The sequence below is a fragment of the Alligator mississippiensis genome, chromosome 7 (genome assembly GCF_030867095.1).
Source record: "Alligator mississippiensis isolate rAllMis1 chromosome 7, rAllMis1, whole genome shotgun sequence".
Taxonomy (NCBI): Eukaryota; Metazoa; Chordata; order Crocodylia; family Alligatoridae; genus Alligator; species Alligator mississippiensis.
The window spans coordinates 46,412,026-46,430,064 of NC_081830.1; the positions used below are offsets into that span (position 1 = coordinate 46,412,026).

The following is an 18,039-nucleotide window of genomic DNA, read 5'->3' on the forward strand; positions in this document are numbered from 1 at the left end:
TAATGGAAACAAAAATGTTTCTTACTCATTTAAAGACATGAGGGGAATCAAGTTAAGATAATATAATAAGATTTTATTCATGTTCTAGGGGGAGGTGGCATAACTCCTAACATCTGCCAGTAAATTCTTAAATCTTGCTGTCATATATGGGAAGTGACCCAATATGCAAGGAGTTAATTCATTTACCATTTCCAGGGGAATGGGCTAAGTGATTGGAAACTCTAGCACCTGTGGATAAATGATAATTTAGCTGTCTGAAATTGGAGGCAAACTTGGAACCTGGGAAGAATAGTGAAAAAGATACTTCATCATAACCTTTGTTCTTTTGCTTCCAACAGCTAAAACTTTGCAAACAAAAAATGCTTGGGAAAAGAGAGGACTTATTTCCTTAATGTACTCTCCTGGAAAATAACCTCAGAGAAGCAATTCTCTTCCACAGCAAAATTGAACATATATTACAAAGACAAATCATTACGGTTTTGAGCTATGTAGAGGGCTTGTAACTATATTGAAAATTAAGCCAGCAAAAGACAAATGGATCAATGAAATGCAAAGATAATATAGAAAACACTTTAATTTCTCTAAAATTGAGTCGCATGCTACTCTTTATAGAGGAGAGAGAAGTGTGTCAAAATAAATCCAGAACAGGTGGCTATAGTATCAGGGCCTTGTTACATGCTGCATTTTGAGCTGCTCAAATGTTGAATAGTGTTAGTGTTATCTCAAAGTTTGGAACAGTCACTTTAAGGCTAAAAACTTTCTCTGACTGCCCTCTACCTGCACAACTGTGACTTGCTACTAGAGGGCTAGCAAGTAGGGGCCTGACTAAGAGCTACAGCTGTGAGTTGCCAATATAGGGCTGGTGATTCTAGGTGTATTGTGTGACAGATGGGTTGGGGGAGGTGGGAGGCAAAGAGTTAATGAGATGGAGGTATGTAATGAAATGGGAGGTGGAGAGGAAATTGGGGTGGTGAAGGGTGGTGAAATGAAGGAAGTCATCCACTGAAGAATAAAATAAAAAAGTAAAAATAAAAAAAAATAAAAGAGAGATAAACAGGGTCTCCTGTTTTAATAAACTGGGATTAGGATTGGGATGTCAGGGGTGCTGGTTGTACTTCCTGGGGTGGTTGGGAGGTGGGAGTGGTAAGAGAAAGTTCTTTTGGGAGAGCTACTAGAAGTTAGCCACAGCTTATGGGGATCTGATGCAGCCCACTACCTTGTCCCCCTTTCCCTCCCCCCCCCATAGACTCCACTCTTGGACTCTGCGACCTGCTAGCTGGCATGTGCTCTGCAGGCTATTTCATGGGGTCACACACTGGGGAGTGGGCGGGGCAGTTGGCTCAGTGCCAGACGTGCCCTCTGGGCAGTAGAGTTCAGGGGATGGAAAGTTTGTCCACACAGAACAGGAGGGGAGAGGAGGGGACTCTGCATCCTGGAGGACTGCAATTTGGGTAGCTCATCTGTGGGGAGTGGTCACTGGTCACATATTATTGGAACATGAACTGGGTAACATGAATCAGAGATAAACCTGCCCTGGAATGGCGTAACTTCAAGCTGCCTAGAACTCACTTCAGGTGGGAATTTGTGGACAAGAGCTCCAGGAGCTGGCTACAATGAATGTGTAACAACACCCTCAGTGAAAGATTGTAAAATGCCCTTTGTTTGTCATGGGCTGCAAAAAATCCACGCTTACCAAAATTTTGTTCTACATGGTATACATACACACTTACGTCTGCAAAGGTTGATTGAAGGTTTGCGTTAGTGATTGGAAAACAGAATTTTCATCTGCCTGCCAGAAATTCCAGTGTTTTGACATTTCTTTATAACCCATATAGGGACAGGATCCCAAAATAGTGAAGGTTTTTGGAAATGAGTTCTAAAAACTTTAATCTTCTTGATATTTTCATTTAAAAATGGAATGCTTTAGCACTCCAAAATCTCAAAATATCCTCTCTCAGTGATTGTCCCCAAAGAAAACATTAAATTCGATGCCATCGGGTAGAGGTAACCTCAGGAAAGGTCAGCTAGTCCAACACCCTACTCCAAGCAGAATCATCCCTATTTATGTCAGTCTACAGAAGTGTTTGTCTAACTTAGTCTTAAAACTGCATGAGCAATCATCCTCCACCATAATGAGGCACTGTGCGTAAAAACATCAAGAGCATCCTAACTTGCCACAGGTTAAGTACAGGGATGCCCTTCAAGGACAGGAACTAACTTGTTAAAACATCCTGTAAAGGTCCAAGAAAGGGGGCCATGCCCTCTGTTGTCTGGTTGTCAATCTCTATATCCACTTGAACACAAGTGTCTTGTGTTCCCTCTCTTCTCCATGGACACCATGATAGCTCACCCACAGAGAGATACAATGAGGCAGTAAAGTGAGAGGTGTAGATCCCTCAGAGAGGAGGACCCATAGGAAAAGAATGGGGTCATGAGGAACCCAGAACTATAATGAAACACTGAAGTAGCTTGGATGGGTACAGAAATTAGTTAGCTTATAACAAAATGGGGCAGGGGGCTGGACTCGATGAACTTCCGAGGTTCCTTCCAGCCCTAATGTCTATGAAATCTATGAAAATCTTAAATATTGTTTTTTATGATGAAAAAGAATTGCCAAAATGTAGCCAAATTCCAGTTTGACAGTCCCAGTTTTCAGTGATGAACATGTTGATTTTATTCTAGATTTTTCCACCTACTTTTAAAATACCACAGAAACAGGCTCTTCTCACAGTAGTTTGTTTATTTTGCTTCCGTCTATTTGGAACACAAGGAATAAAAGTGGTAAAGGCAATCGTCTCTGAATTCCTTCCAAACTGGAAAAAAAAAAAAATCAACTTGAGTTTTTGATGAGGTTTATGTTCATTCACTTTATATCCACATCATTTTTCTGGACCTTAATCAAGTGTTCATATTATTTAGAAGGAAATGCCGCAGAACTATAGGGACCTGGCTCTCCACTGCCATGCATCTTGTGCCATCATTTATATTTAGATGGTGATGCTTACTATGCAGTACTTCAGTGGCAATGCATAGGGGGTGCACAGGGGTGCACGTGCACCCCCTGAGACAGCTGGTGCACCCCCTGACCAGCCACACTCCCCATTTAGGGTGGGGGGGGCAGGCAGCAGTGCGGCCACTCACCACTTGGTAAGATTTGCTGCAGGTGCTCCCCCCTCCCCCCCCCCGGTTGGCAAGATTGGCCACGCAGGGACCCCCCTACCCTGGTCAGTGAGATTGGCCACAGGGGGACCCCCCCCCCCCGGTCACTGACTGGTTGCTGGGGGGGCATGTGCTCCCCCCCACTAAGGTGGCACCAGTTGCCCATGAAGTAATTAGTTCTAGTGTGCAGCAAAGTGTCTCGTGTAGACGTGCCCACTGAGCACGGCATTCTTTTCTACAATGAAACTTACTGTGCAACATTTAGAAGGGACAGAAATACCCTTATGTTGGTAAGCAGTTGTGAAGAAAAAAGTGTCTTTAATAAATGAAATTATAATGAAATTAACATTGCTGTTGATAAAAACGGTTATAATAGGTTTAGTGCCTATCAGAATAGACTGTATCTGAGAGCCTCATATAGGTAAATAATTTTAAAATATGTCATGTTACACCAGTCTTTTTTGTCATGCAATTCATAATGAAACTTACACATGATCATGTAATCAGTCCTGTAAAATAGCACATAGATGAGCACACTGAACATTATGTTCATTGTGTTCACAATTATAAAGAAATACACAAATTCGCTATGGAAAACGATATCCAGTATTACTGCACTTGATGCGAGATATTTTGTTTTATTCCATCCAAGGCTTTCTTGACACAGAAAATAAACACTTAAAAGACTGCATTTCTCAGGGAGCTGCTACCAGAATTTTGCATTAATAAGCATCTAAATTACATATCTTGCCATGTAGAACAAATTATATTTCTTTTCATTAATATCAAGGAAGCAGAAAACAAGCTGAATCCCCAGGGAATTAAATGAACACAGTTATTCACCATTTCTTTTGCTCTTATAAACCAGTCTTTATTCAATTAAGCAGCTCATAAGCATGTGCCCACTGTGCCAGCAGAGATGACAGCAGCTGGTATCAAAATTAAATAGTTTCCGTATACATCACATTGTAGTTTAAAACTTTCTATTACGTTAGTCATGGGCACTGTTCTTTTACTTTTTAAAAATCTAATCAAACCAGCAATGTGCTAGTAATTGTGTCATATTTTTCTTCTAGGCAGGCTTTTTAAATGTTTTACAGTCTTATAAAATATAAAAGCATGTTTTGTCTTAGTTTATTACTTAAGTTAATTCTGATTCCATTTTAGACTACAAAGAAAAAGCCACTAAAACAGTGGTTCTCGACCTGTTTAGACTCAAGCAAGTCCTTGCTAGACTCAAGGCACACCTTGGAAAATGCCTGTCCTTGTTTTTTCAATTGTTGAAAAATAATACAGTATTTTTTTTTGTTGTGAAGAACTCTTAAAGACCACAGTAGGTGAGAATATTTTTGACACTGGTTTCCTGTTTGAAATCTCTGGCTGCATTCAGATGAGCATGGCCATGGGATATGTGGCACTGCGGACTTATCTTTGCACCACATACCAAACGTTTAGTTGCTCTCTGTGCTGCAGGGGAGCAGTGCAGGGGTTGGGGTTTTTTGAGCCCTGAATATCCAGGGGTCAAAAAAAACCCACAGAAAAAAAAATGGAGTGGCTCACATAGGGACAGTGAGGCAGGGGGTGTGGGCACACACCACACATGGGAGGACAGAGAGGGCACAGGTGATGCATGAGGGGCAGGGGGCATGTGGCCCCCTAGATTTCTGCACCTACAGTGAGGCATGGGGCTACAGCTGGACCACACCACCTCCAGGCAGCAGCTACCACTTGTGTGGCCCAATGGGTGGGACCCTGCGCATGAGGGACTGTTGTGCTGCCATAGCCAGCAAGATGAGGCACTGTCATGGTTTCCAGGGTGAGGCATCCCTTGCCTGCTTGGCAGCAGTGGAGGCACAGCTCTTTGCTGCTGCTGCTACTATGCCTTACATTGATGGCCATGGCAGTGCAGTGCTCCCTCTTGCACCGGGTCCTGCCTGCTCAGTTGTGGAGGTAGCTCCTGCCTGGAGCTGGTCCAGCCCAGCTGCAGCCCTGCAACCTGTACCCCGCTGTGAGAACAGAAATCTGGAGTCCATGTACCCCCTATTCTCCCCATGTATCACCTGTGCCCTCCCTGCCCCCCCAACACGTGGCATATGCCCTCCCCATAGACTTAACTGCTCTCCACAACTTCCTGGCTGCCATATGCATATGTGCGCACACACACACATGCACATGGCATCCCCTGCATCCTGCTTCCAGAAGCACCAGGCAGCCTCTTGTAGGCTAGAACTCTGCCAACCTACAAGGGGAAACCTGTGGTTTCTTAGGTTTTTCTCCTTTAAAAGAGAAAAATATGCATTTTTCCTTAGCAAATGGAAAACCCAGATCACTGCTTGTCACCTATTGCTGTAGTATCTGAGCACTTTCAGTTATTCCCCACCACTCTAATCCATGCTGAAATGCCCAAGTGGGTCAAGATGTTACATATCATAGGAAACAATGACAGCGCTGATATTTAAAGGATCACCGTCAATTCTTACTTGATATTTACTCTCTTTGGGTGATCTACACATCACTGTATGGCAATGTTGTTATAGAACTGTGCTTTAGTACTTCCTTTTGGAAGTGACAGGCGGAACAGGTGGTTACTGCACTGTTACTGCATGGTAACAAGCAGTTACTGCAGCGTACGCGTGGCACACAATTACATTTTGCCGCTACGTCACCTCAGCAGCGCGGTATACCAATAGAGCACACTGCTACAGTGTTGTAGCTGCTGATCACGTGTAAACCCACGTGATCGCTACATTGCCGTAGCACATCATACAGCAACATAGCGCATTGCTACGTCATCATAGGGTGATGTGTAGATGTGGCCTTTTAGTATCTGTCCAACTGGGAGTACATTTTCACTGTATGGGAGATTAAAATAACCTCATAGTATTGCTTATGAGCTTTTTTTGAGTTTTCTGTCATATACATCCCCATTTTTGGCTTAGCTTCTTAATGTTTCTGGCTGTTCAGTTGAGGCTACTTAGGATCCTCATGATCCACAAAACCAGGATTCCTGTCAGGATCACTAGAGAAACATGTAGATGGATTCAATTTTCAATGTTAAAGCATTAATACACAAAAATAAGTCCCTTAATAATATAATGGAAAGAGTTTCTAAAGATAAAAATAATTTTCTCTTAGTACTGTTGTGTACTGAGACCATATATATTATGGCATATTTTTTAATATGTATTTTATTGCCCTTGGTACAGCACTATGGATCCATTTAAAATGGGCATTGCACAAAACCTTTATGCATAGGAATGCTTTAGCAGAAAAATTTGTCTATAACTAGGAGCTACACTGGAACACTGAGATTACAATACCAGAGCAAAGCAATAGTCTATCTAGTCCACCGTATTGTTTTGTCTTTAGCATAAGCTTCTTATGCTTCATAACAAATCCAAGAGTTGGTGAAGGTGTTAAATGTGCCTCTTTCAAGTGAGAGTGAAGAGGGAATATGTGCCTCTTTTGAGCACTGATTTAAGCCTATCGTAATGGAGACATGGGGCTTGGATGTAAGTAATACATTTACTGTTTAACAAGAAACAGGAAAGGAAAGTGAGACCCTGACAGCTCTCTTGGGTGAAGAGTGATAGGAAGAAAATGCATGGACTGCAGTAGGATTTCAGATGAGAAACAGAGTAAGTTCCAAGAGAAGGCCAGGTGCAGGACACTTGCTTGCTTAAGATCCTAAACTATAGAGTCAAACCTCACTTTCCCACATCAAAGGTAAGTGGCAGAACCTTCCTGCCTATTTTGGGATTGGTGCCTCTGGTTTTGACCAGGAATTCCAGCCTGCACCCGAGAAACCTTTTGTGCTCATTTTAAGTGATATCTTCCTGTGAAAAATTTTGTTCTTTATAGAATGATTGTCCACATGTGTCTGCTTATGGACAGTGTGCACTTCCTGGATGGAACACGCCTATCACTTTGCCCCTATGACATAGAAACCATTTCAAACCTTCTTTTATAAACACTTTTTGTTTATTATTTCTAACTCCAAAAAAAATTAAATGGACCTTATTTATTATTTCCTCCCACCTCATTTTATTTTACAATACCAGATGGTTGCTTCCTGCAGTTATTGATGACATTTGTAAATGCCCCAGTACCAATGATATGTCCTCATCCTTTGGATCCACCAGTGCTCTTCTGGCTGGGCCTGCAGCATGTCAATGTCAATTCAATGGTCGGGGGAGCAGCACCTAGGTCACAAGAGGCAGTCAGCCTTTGGGGCAAGCTACACTAATTTAGTTCACTGCTCCTAAAAGGTTGCCAACCCCTTGACAGAGTAGCTTTGTTTCCAGTCAAATGTCAAAAAGCCCTAGTTTCAGCTTCATCCAGGTGGGGTGAAAAGGGACTTCCTGCACCAACTCCATCCTGTTCTCTAGCAGTGTCATGTCCTCAGTCTCTCAGCTGCACAGTTTTTGAGTGATTTTGTATGACTGTTGTAACTGATACTTTCAACTTTGGTCAACTTAGCAATGTTTTTCCATGGGTGCACCCCCTATATCTGGCCCTACCATAGTTCTATCCTTGACATAGGCTCTAAATCAGATTGCTACTATACTGCCTGTAGAGGCTAACTGGTTAGAGTTCCTATATTGTTCTGATTCTGAGCATGGTTCTGTACTCCCTATGGTTCCACCTTCAAGACTCTCAGAATCCTTCAAAAATTGTCTTCCCAAGTCTTAACATCAAATATACCTGTATGCAGTGTAACTCCCTAGTTTTTAAAATATTAAGACAAATAGTCTCAGTAGATTCACCTCCCTACACCACATGTGGGAGAGAAAGGATGACTCAGTTCACCAGTACTTTGTGGTCTGGGGTTACATGAATATAGACTTGTTTGCATTCAATGTCAACAGGACGTGCTAGTTCATCTGCTCCAAGTAAGATGTTTTCCCATCCTCTCTCTCTGATACTTTCCTTATCCCATGATTCTGAATATTCTGATATACTTTCCTATCCATCCCTCTGATTCTTCAGATGTTCTGTCAGGTGAAAAAGGGCTCACTGTGGATGATCCTGCATGGGTGAGATAATTGTGATGATACTGCTGTCAGTGAGGGATCTTATAGCTCTATTCTCTTCACCTCGTACACTGAATGCTAGATGGCTGTCATGGATAGAGCAAAAATAATTTGGTCAAATATAGGACAACAGAGAGAAGTTCACCTGGACCATGTTTTTCAGATAATGTAAGGGAAAAAATGCTCTGGTAAATAAGAGAAAAAATGGTAAAGAGGAAAGCGGGTGGAAGGACAGACTGCAAATAGGAAGTTGCTTCAGTAAAAAGACCAGGTAATCTAATAGGTAAGAACCCTGTTCTTGTCTGGAATTACTGGTACTAGCTAATAGCTGGAGGCAGAGAAACACCTGCTAAATAACATCTTAGTCTTTGAAATTGTTTTCATTCTTTGAAAACCAGCTGGTGGGAAGGCATACATTGAACTAGTGTTGTGTATGGCCTTAGACTGACAACTTCCTAAACTTGTAAAGCAAACACAAAATAAAACAAAAAAATCAATGCTTTTATTACCTGTTAAAAGTAAGGTCTAATTATATTTCCTTGTTGCATGAATTGGAAATAATGCTTATATTTGGAACAGGAAGTAAAGTGTTTATCTCTCTGCTGGTCCACAAGCTTTAAACACACTGTTTTTGATCTTATTGAAAGGATACACAAGCAATCCCCATTTAACGCTGTTTCACTTAGCACTATTTCACTATAACACTCATTTGAGCTTGATACCTGATTTCAATTAGCGCTCATCAAGTTTCATTATAATGCTCATAGTCACCATCTTGGGTCATTAAAAAACAATTGCAGTTGCCATCTTGGGTCATCAGATACTTTTGGTTTCACTTAATGCTCGTTTCACTTAACACTCAGTTTTTCAGGAACCAATTAAGAGCACTAAGCGAGGGTTGCCTGTATATTTGAAGGGAAATACTATAGGACAGTTTAGATAATACAGAAACCAATGTTAATCCTTTTATAGGAATTTTAAAAGTTAACCCATTTTACATATTTATTTACTGCTGTCTTTCTCTTGCTATCTGTTTGTGTTGGCATATGGGTAAAGTATAGGAAGGCAATTGAATATACATATTTTATATAGCTCTTAACTAGTACTAAGAACATACTTACATCATTTAGAACCTGCTTATTATAAGTTGTGAGCTGTCAGCCAGAATTTGCTATTATTTACAGTTTATTCTGAGTTTTAAAATCTAGGAAAAAGTGGAGCAATATTGTCTCTTGAACATTTTTCCTTCTTTTTGGACCAACTTGTTTCTTCTTTGCTTCCTTCCTTCATACATTAAGGGGTTTTTTTATGTGTTGGTTTACCTTTAGAAGCACGTATATCAAATTGTTACAATTTATATTTCTTGTATAAGGAACACTTTTTTTTTCCAATAAAAGATGAAATACTACAAAGAGTGATTCAGGGACCATAGGGCTTACATTTGTTGTCTGAGAAAGACAATATATTTTAATTTGAAGTAAGGCACTTTTGTATGTTAATATGACTGCCAGTACCATACTACAAACTCAGTTTAGGATGCAAATTAAACTGTGTTCATTCTGGCCATGTATCATTGCCAATAAAATAATTTGGCACCTGGTAGTTAATCAAAAGATTCATTTGGTGATTCATGAATGGAATCCAGCTTGTTCACTCATAGTGGAATTAGGCCTTGCTAGCAGAGCTAGCAAAGTAAATGGTAGTGAAGAGGCATTTTTGTAACATATGCAACTGTATATCACTTTGAAAACATGGAGTGGGCCACGTACTAACAGGTTCTCAGCACCTGTCACTCTTACATCAGTGAAAATTATAGTGCTTACTGTGTGCACCAAATTGTAAAGGTTAGGCCCAAAATTATTTTTAGATGATATTTACAGTCACTGGCTGACCATTTTTGCTTGGTAGTATGCCTCTTTAAGAGTCTGATCAGTACCTTTATGTGCCAAGGACCTGGGATACCCAGCCCTGCCCAATAATATGACCTAACTGGGAAGATGCAAAGTGTTTTCATTTTGATATTGTAGGATGCTTGTGGATTCCTGGAATGCTTTGGAGCAGAGACTAACTCAGAGTGGGAGGCTGAAAGACCATGGAGTCTGTGCTACCTGTTTGGTGAAGGGAATGGCTTAGCTTTTTGTTGCTTTTTGAGTTTTAGCTGAATTATAAACTGAGCCAGTATGTAGTGTAAGTGGTACACTTCTTGTTAAACATTAATCCCTGCCCCTTGACAGATGCCTCTCCCTTTTGACCATCATATTGGCACCAGAAACCCAACCCATAACCCCTGACCTTTGCCACCAGAAGTTTTGCCTCTTGCCCCAGAATCATTCCCTTTTCAGAGGGTCACCACCTTGATTGCCATTTTGGAACTGGGAGTCCCACCCTGTCACATGGTATTTTACCCCAGTAGTTCCACCCACATGACCCCCAAACCTGCCCTCCTTGCTCCCATGTTGGCGGCCATCTTGGTCCCAGAAGACCCTACCATGTCACATGGTCTCTGACCCTGATAATTCCAAGCATGCGATCCCAAAACCTACTATGTTGGCTGCTGTGTTGTTCCCAAAAGCCCCTGCTGATATCATATGGCCCATGATATCAGAGGGTCCACTCCCTGACAAGAAGCACTGGCCCCAAGAGGGCCTACCTTCATGTCACATGGCTCAGCCCAAGGATCCCAGAAGTCCTTCCCCCTAGGCCGCAAGACACAGGCATGAGGGGGCTTGTGGCCCCTCTAACAACTTGCCTTACCACCCCAGACCAATCAGCATGGGTTTCAGGGGTGTTGGACCTCCCTGAGAGCAGCACTGAACCAATTGGAGGAAGCACAGTGGTGGGAGCTAGACTGGAAGCAACAAGAACTGTGGTGGGGTCTCTCAGAAATGCTGTGTGAAATTTAGATGGTTGAGACATATTCCTGGACTCCCAAAATAGGACATGTGACAATGATAGAACCCCATCAGCCAGAATCAGAGTTGTTGTCAGAGACCATGGAGGTGTTGGATGACCTGTCTGTAGGGACTGTCCTGAGGTAACTAATCTAAACATTTTTGGGGGTGGCTTTGTATTGTAACCATGGCGTCCAGTGCTAATTACAAGTTCTTTGCAGGTAAATGACACCATTAAAACCATTTTCAGAAAGGGCCATATACCTCATAAATTACAGACTGACTGGGGGAACAAATTTTTAAATAACCCTTTAAGCAAATTGTTAAAGCTGTATAATATCCACTACTTTGTTATGACTAATGAAGTCAAAGTGGTGGTTGTAGAGTGGTTAAAATTGAAGGTGTGGAAGTATTTTACAGCTCACTACACCTTTTGCTACACTGATGCATTATCAGAGTTTATAAAGAGCTATAACCATAACTTTCACAGAACCGTGTGTGTCAGACCTGTTAACATGAACTCCTCAAAGTCAGTAAGGATGCAAAAAATAGTGTATGGGGACTATTTTAAAATAAAACAAGCAGCACTTCTTTTTAGAAAAGGATATTAAGCTGTCTAGAACTAAAGGGAGATTTGAAAGAGGTTATGAACAAATGTTAACTAATGAAATTTTCATAGAGGGTAAAATTATTAGATGGGTACAGACCCCTATATACCATTTAAAAGACTACCAAGACAAACATATCATGGGTTCTTTTTTACCCTGAAGAATTACAAAAAGTGAACCCCAAGCAGGACATACAGTTTGCAAGATTTTAAAAGTTCTAACTGGGCTTGTCTACATGTTCATTTACATCAGCTTAAATTTACTGAGCAGTAAGTTACAGCATAGCAAGCAGGAATAGGTTAGCATCTACATGTGCAGGTGTTAATCCTGTGTGGTCTGATTTGGGAATAAAGTTAGTCCCAAGTCAGACCACATACACAGTGTTACTGCACAGTAAGGTGTCTACATGTGCATTACTACACAGTAACTAATTGGGTGTAAATTTGATACCTGCATGATGCAGGTATCAACTTTACACTCAAGTTGGAGTAAGTTGCCATATTTACTGCACAGTATAGGCGTGCATGTATAGGCGCATGCCCATATTGCACAACAATTTCAATTACTGTGCAGTAAATGTGTGTGTGTAAACACATTGACAAAGGGGAGAAAAAAACAGTTACTGGTAAAATGGTTGTGGTGACCAGCTAAATTTAACAGCTGAGTGGAAGCCTCCCATGTCTGTAATGTTTAGGTTTTTAAAAAAAATCATTACCTCTATTGATAGGAAAAGATGAATAACAGTCGCTTTTACATCACTTTGCTTAATAGTGCCTGCAAACAGAATTTTTCCACAAAACACCAGCTCAAACTTTAACCAGTGGTATTGTGTATTGTAAACAACTGGATCTCCTGGGGAGCGGAGAGGTAGAATTAGCAGAAATACAATGCCCACATAGATTGAACAGCATCAACAAAGAAACCCCTTTCTAAATCATTTTTGGGAGTAAGGGATGGGGTTACCTCCTGCCTCATCTCAGAGTTGCTAGATCATATGACCATTGTTATTGTCAGCCACCTTACCACACCCAAATTAGTTATGGACTACAATCACGTGAGTAGAAAAGTGAGACTGAGAGTCCCTAATAGCTCTTATGCTTTTTCTACCATTGGTGAACTAGTCAATATTTTGGGTCCACCATTAAAAAGAAACACCTTCATAGCCAGTATTACCAGAGGATTCAATTTGTTGTATCTTTACATGGGCTTTGTAGAACATCAGCTTGAGGGGAATTTTCAGTACCCTTATTATGCTGCATTCCTGTCCGCAGAGGAAACCACATATTTGTCACCATCACATATGACAAGCCACATTATGTTCCCGTGAGTCAGCATCACATTGACACAGTCACCATTGAAATAAAAACAGACCAGAACAGATGCAACTCATTTTGCTTTGGCAAGGTGATCATTAAGCTTCACCTGCACCCCTGGAGGACTTTGGGATTTTAAAACTAAGTAAAAGCACAATGATGACCTTAAATTATGGAGACTCTATCTTGTACAGAAGTTATTACAAGTCCCAGGCAGGGCATCATCTCCCCATGCATAAGGGGGTGCCCGTGATGTATAGAGCTGGCATGAGGGGCATATTTCACAGTCTCTTTAGAAAAGCCACCCCACTTTGTAGAAGAGGCCTGGGTATTATTAAACCCCATATAAAAATGTGGCTCAAAGCATAGCCAAAGACATGGTTGGCCAGATCTCCCACGCAGTTATGGATAAGGTCAGCAAGTCTGAGAAGCAGGAGGATTCTGGTCTCATGTATAGCAAAAGAAGGAGCCTTAAAATAGAGATGTCACACCCCCAATGTATAAGTCCTCTACCACCCATTAAAAGAAAGAGGGTAAGATGATGGTTCAGCCATACATGAAAGACTAAGTAGCAGCAGCCAGGTAGATAGATGGGACACTCTCTTTGGGAAAAATAAATATATTTTAACTGCCGTGGATTTTGCTCACTGCAGGTCTGAAGATTGTACTAAATCCAAACAGGATTCGTTTCAAATAGCCACAGACAGACAAGCGTCAAGAAAAACCAGTCACACCTCCCACCCAACTTTTTCATCACTGAGAACAGTGTAGACTATATTGATTTGAACAACATGCTGCTGTACCTTTTTTCAGGATTGTAAAAGTTAACGGAACCAAACTTTATGCCAGGACCACTATAGGCCTGGTGAATTACCCATTGACCTCTATTTTCAGCCATATGGATGTTACGCTTGGAGATTGTCTCATAAGTAGGGATCTACTTAAATTACGGTTTCATGATTTTCATAGAAACTGCAAGAAAATGGCATTTTCCATGATCACTGTGAAAAATAGCATTTCCCGTCATTTTGCATGGAATCACCCAAAAAATAAAAACTTACCAAAATTCAAAGAAAGTGCAGCAATCCCTGCAGCCGTAGAGCACATGGTTTGAGAAAGAGCTACTGAAGGACTGAATGAGTTATGTAGACTCTGTAAAGGTGCCAGTCAGGAAAGCAAAAGGGTTTTGGTGTGGTCTTTTAAAATGCCAGATGCAATGCTGTACTCTGAAGATGATGAGTGAAAAGAAATCCAAGAAAGCTAAATATATTTCAGCTCAGGATCATGTAAGGCAGTTCCTTGCAGGAACATAGCATGCAAATGATGGTAAATTGTTTTCTTCATCATGCAATATGAATCTGGATGCGTCAAGGAAAAACAGCATTGATCAGCATTTAGAGTCTGAATTGCATAGCAAAAGGCCTCTGCAGAGGCTGAAGATTAGAGCAAGAAAGAAATGACTATGTACTCAGTCTTTAGAAGAACCACTGAAAGTAGCTTGAGAAGAAGAGAGGCTACTTTTATGCTAGTGAAGACATTCATGGCTGCCAATATTCCTCTGGAGAAAACTGATAACTCTAAATTAAGGGACTGTACGAACAAACACTTCCAAATACTGGCAGTGTCCCATGTGCAAATAAGCTTCGCCAAGATTATCTACCAGGAGTAATTGCTTTGCATGTTCAGTCAACAAAATCTGAATTGGCAGAGTATTAATAAATCTCAACTGTAGGAGACAAAGCAACAGATGCCCAAGATAACCGTTCTGCACATTTTATTTGTACCTGAGAGCTTAACAGACCACCACTTGCCTGTTTTTCAAACAGAGCCGATTCACCTTGCATCTGTCAATTTTTCTACCATGGCACAAGCTGTAGTGAAGGTTGTAGTAAAGTATGGCATAGGATTTAACAAGATCTCAGCATTTCTGTCTGATAATGCAATGTATATGTGCAAAGCTTTCTCTTGTGCTCCATGAAGCGATGCCAAATACAATTCATGTCACCTGCAGTGTATACATCCTTTCTTTATTAAATGACATCTGACATGTATGTTTTCCTCTTTTTAAAAAAGTGTTCAAACTTTGTGCAGGCCATAAACTTGATACAGGGAGTCCATTGCCAATGGAAGTGGAGATCTACATGGGACTGTCACTTACACCAGAGCCAGCAATGTGGAATTTTTGGTTTACCGCAGTTTGTTACTATGCAAAGAATATGAAGTACTACCAGCTATTTATATGCAAAGAGAATGAAATCATACCCAGCGCACCATTCATGCTCAAACTATGCAATCTCTTAAGAAAGGGCAGCATTGAAGATCAAGTTAAGTATGTGACTGAAAATACAATCCAGTTCATGGTGCTTCTAACATGTTTTGACAATCATCGGGCTTTGATCTACCAAGTAGACAACCAGATGATGCATTTAATATGTTGAGTTGAAGACATGGCATTACAACAACTTTAACAAAACTATCAATGCAAAACCAGAGAAAATGAGAACTGTTCCAGGTAATAGCTGCAAAGTTGAATCAGTACTACAAGTATGATCAGCCACTATCACTGAGGTTTAAATAACTGTTTGCCTCCTATTTTAGTGCCATTTTCATTTTTGACTGAGGGTAGGTGCCTTTTCTGAGTTTTGACTCTCAGCTACTGAAATCAATCCCTGGGGCTGCTTGCAGATGTTAAAAAACAAAACAAAACAAAATGGTGCTCAACTTTAAACTGTGCATGCCTCTACAACAAGCCCAGCACATGCCCAGGAGAGCCAGTGCATTAGTTGGACCTGGCTTGGCCAATATCTGTATAGATTAGGTGCTTTACTGGGGCTTTTTTGTTGCTTTTATCAAATAGCTGATTGAATCAGCTATTAAATAAAAGCACCAAAAAGCCCCACTGAAGCACCTGATGTCTACAGATGATTCAGAGCCTGGCCAAAGTAACATGCTGCTTCTTTCAGTAAAGCATGTTTTTGGGGGATTTGGGTTTTTTCTTTTTTTTTTTTTTCTTTTTTTTAATGTCTGCAAGCAGCCTGGATGGCAGAAAGAGCATGACAAGAAGTGTGCTACTTACGTGAACTTTGTCAAAGACTGACAGATGCTTTTGATTGTGACTGTGTTTTGGGAGTCTGTTTTTGATCAGTTTCCACATTTTTACAACTTTGCAAAATGCTGCCTTACCATTCCAGCCAGTTCAGTGTATGGACAAGTGTTCGCACCACAGAGACAGAGGATGTGAGCTGGAACTGCCGATGGATGCTGCATGCTAGCTTTTAACATCTAACATGAATTGGTGGTAGTTTCTACTAAGATTAGCATTATTTAGTATTGCTAAACTTTTTGTAGAATACTAATAATAAATTATAAAGATAGTTACAATTCATATTGTCGATCCATTTATATTCATAATATATTTCAATTTACATTTAAACGTGATACTTAAATTTATAATAATGCGGTCATTTATTTGATATTTCTGAAGACTTTGCTATTTAATTATGCCATGGCTTTTGCCTCTTGGCCAATCAGCAGCAAGGGGGGGATTACTGTGAAAAACCATAAAATCAGCTCCACACACCCAGAGTGGCCCACAAAAATCCCTTTTTCTTGCCACAATTTAGGTAGGTCCCTGCTCATAAGCCAGAGCAATAACTGTTACCCTTACCAGGCCTTCATTGAATTGGTGCTCAATTACAGTTATGACATCCTTACCACACAGTTTTCACTGGCTTGTTTTAGAATGACACCCCCAGATAACACAAAGCTGCTGCACTGGATGGTGACAGTTGTGGGTTTCAGATGCTGGTGAACTTAACAATCCACAGCAGGAAGATGGAGCTGCTAGGCCATCTTCACAGCAATTTGTATTTTCAAGAAAACTTCAGTTGAATGGCATGGACATGACAATTAAACTGACTCACAATAAAGATGCCTTCTGTTTGATGGGTGCCTCAGGGGCTGGACAGTGTAAACTATAAATCACATCCACCTTCCTTTTTGTGAAGACAATGCAGGTACCCCCAGGCATCCAGCTCAGCCATGAGCAGGCCTTGCTTATGGCCAATGCTAAATACCCCATAGATCGCGTGGGTATTAAAGTGTTTAGTGTTCCCACAGGCAACTGGGTCAGTACTCAGCTACCTGCTGGGATGCTATTTTTTGGGATATACTCTGTTTTTGGAACAGCTGCCCAAACTCATCGTCATCAGGTTCATGGATAATGATGCCTTTAGCAGGAACCATAACCCACATTCAATTTTAAACATTATGATATTAATTTTGTTTCCCTGTATGTTGCTGGAGAACAAATGCCAGCAAAACCACTACAACCAAAGTTTAAGAATGGTAATTGCATGAGAGAATGCATGTACTTAGTGCAGATAGACAGTACACTTATGAAAGATCTTTCGCTGTTAATCGGTCGTGATAAGTTTGCCCAGAGGTATGCCTTGTTTGTCTTTGACCTATCTCCAGACCAGGAATGCAATGACCATTATTTGCTGATTAAAACCAGGAACCTGAGAGCAGAAATATGCTTTTCTGAGGCTTTACCCACCACTGTGAGCATGATAGCATATGGAGTCTTTGACAACATTAAAGAGAGAAAACAGAGGAGAAACCTTCTGTTTGACTACATATGAGGAAGGACACTGAACAGCTCTCCTGGGTTTTATCAATAGATGCTTACACAAAAGAGACTCTTTTAGATGTGTTCCTCTATAACTGGCTCCCTGAGGCTTGGGTGTCTTGAAAACCCTTGGGCTTAGTGGTCAGCACACACTCATATAATCAGCCTGGTGAACACTGGCTGGCAGTGTACCTGACTGATTAGAACCATGGGGAGTTTTTTTTACTTGTACAGCCACCCCTTAAACAGTGCTCACTTTCCTCCAAGTATTATGTTATTTTTAAACAAGAATGGTATCAGCACTGCTTTTCAGACTAAACAGTTATGAGATCCTGGCTCTGTTGCCTGCAGATACCATTATGCATTTTTGCTACACCACTATAACAAGGGGCTAACAGATTTTAA

The 18,039-nt window shown here is 40.9% G+C and overlaps 1 protein-coding gene across 3 annotated transcripts in view; it reads left to right on the plus strand.

Moving 5' to 3' along the window:
* CLSTN2 (calsyntenin 2) overlaps positions 1-18,039 on the plus strand; it is an 846,150-nt gene that overhangs the window by 445,250 nt on the left and 382,861 nt on the right. The gene's annotated exons all lie outside the window — the stretch shown is intronic.